Source organism: Theobroma cacao, chromosome 6 (assembly GCF_000208745.1).
Source record: "Theobroma cacao cultivar B97-61/B2 chromosome 6, Criollo_cocoa_genome_V2, whole genome shotgun sequence".
Taxonomy (NCBI): Eukaryota; Viridiplantae; Streptophyta; class Magnoliopsida; order Malvales; family Malvaceae; genus Theobroma; species Theobroma cacao.
This window is the reverse complement of record NC_030855.1, coordinates 10217245-10219573: the sequence shown is the minus strand read 5'-3', so window position 1 is coordinate 10219573 and position 2329 is coordinate 10217245.

Sequence of the window (2329 nt, the reverse complement as noted above, 5' to 3'; positions counted from 1 at the left end):
TAATTATATTATATATATAATAAAAAAAGTTAAAAACTAAGAGGTGATCGCTTGTCACCACTTTAGCTTCATCAGTATTACTCATATCTATTAAATTTAAAATCTTTTCTTTATTACTTGCATTACGATTAGACTTGTCAAAATGGGCCTGGCCCATTGGGTCGGCCCATTTTTATTAAATATGGGGTGGGCTGCGCTTGAAAATTTAGGCTAATATTAGAACCGAGCTTAAATAGGCTAGTTCATTTGATTAGGGGGCTGACTCAGGTTGGTGCGGGCCAGCCTTGTGGGCCAAAAAAAAAATTAAGCCTAAACCAATTAACTATGTAAAGAGGAAAGAGCAACCAAGCCAAGGCCCAACTGCCCAAAGACCCTAAGTGGCTAAGTGAAGTCCTAACCGGCTAAGTGCCAAGACCTTAATGGCCTAAGTCCTAACCGGCTAACCCATCTGTTTTGGCCTTCTTTCTTTCAAGGTGAGAGTCGAGTTCTGCAGTTGCTATCTCAATTCTCAGTTCTTGCCTCATCGATTTCATTTCTCACTCTCCATCTGGCATCCAGCCATCGGCATCGCCCAATTTCTCACTTCTCACCTTCAGTTGGTCACCACTCCGGCACTCCTCATCGACCATCACAGATCGCACCTTCAAAGTCTCCGTTGCGTTTTGCTCAGTTCTCACTTCTCACCTTCAGCTAATCACCACTCCAAGCCTGTAGCACTCCCCATCAGCTAGCTACCTACCTACTGCCTACCTCTACTCATTACTCTGAGTCTTCTCCTACTCGACCCACCTTTTTTGATTTGCTAGAGAGCGGACAGCGAAAGCTTTACGGCTTACGGCTTTCAACTTTGGAGATCGGTTCCTCCTCACCTCTGTCGATGACATATCTTCTCAAATTTGCTTCTCTCATCAGGGCTAGGTTGCATTTCGCCTTTGGAAGCACAGGTAAACCTCCAATCTCCTTTTTTTTTGTGATTTAACTTTTGTGATGTGTTGCTGGACATATAGAAGTCTTATGATAAAGAGTATATTGACATTTGTAGCAGTTATTTTACTGAACTAAGATATTCTGTGCAAGAGTTTTGAACTTTATTATTATTGTTGCGTGAAGTCATGCTCAGTGTGGAGCTCAAGTTATTTATTTCGTTCATGTTTCCGCCTAATGTTTGACTAACACGATTGATGGCAAAAGTAGCCCATAATAGTCTTGAAATCTTAATATATCTCCCTTATCATAAAATGATTTAATCCTCTTGCTAAGCAAGATGATAGAAAAAGGTAAACGAAAAAACATATCTTTTTTCCTTTAAATGAATTGCAAATTTTGGTCATTCCAAGATGAACAATATATTAACACTAGAGAATGGATAAAATTAAATCTACAAGATAAAAATGATAGTTCTAATTTCTACAATTTTTTTCCTTTATAAATGAGTTCACCCTTGCCTATAATCCAACCGACAAAAGTAATATAATTCCCTCATCAAACTTTCCCGTGGGGTGAAATCAAGCACACTTACACCACAATTACTCTGAAGTAAAACACTAAAGTATTCTGTTCCCAATCTTGATCATCAAGAAAGGTAAAAGTATAAAAGAATGCTTAACCTTTTTTTTATCCATCTTTTGAATTTTCTTCCTTGTTATCAAACATTTTTTAAAAATTAAATGTGCTAATTAGAGGAAAAACCTAACGTTGCAAATTTTGTTCTCTTTTTCTTTTAAGAATCTATTTTAAATCATATTTTTACATATATAAAAATGTATTCGTAATAGATATAATCAATAAATATTGTTGTTTGTTTGTGTAAATTTTTAATATTTTTCATTCATGTTTATGTTATTTTAAGGTAACGGTGATGGATCAATCAATTGAAAACTGTATAAATTTGGATGATGACGTGAACATTTTAAATGAGGATGAAATTCCCTTCCAATCTCATATATCTGAATCTGAAAAACTGAGTAAGAAGGCCAAAAAAGAAACTTCAAATGTTTGGAATTGTTTCACTAAAATAGGCAAAAAGCAAGATAGAGTAGAAAGGGCAACTTGTAACGGTTGTAAAACAGAGTATAAGGTTGGCCCTAAACTTGGTGGCTCTAATTATGACACTTCACATTTGCGTCGTCACATTGACACTTGTAAATTCATTTCATATTTTAATCCACATCAAATGCTTATGGATTATGAAGGGAAAGTAAAGGCTAGAAAATTTGATCTTAGGATTTCACGTGACATGCTTCTTGAAGCGATAATTAAGCATGACTTGCCTTATGCTTTTATTGAATATAATAAGATTAGAGCTTGGGCTAAGTATGTAAATCTAGAT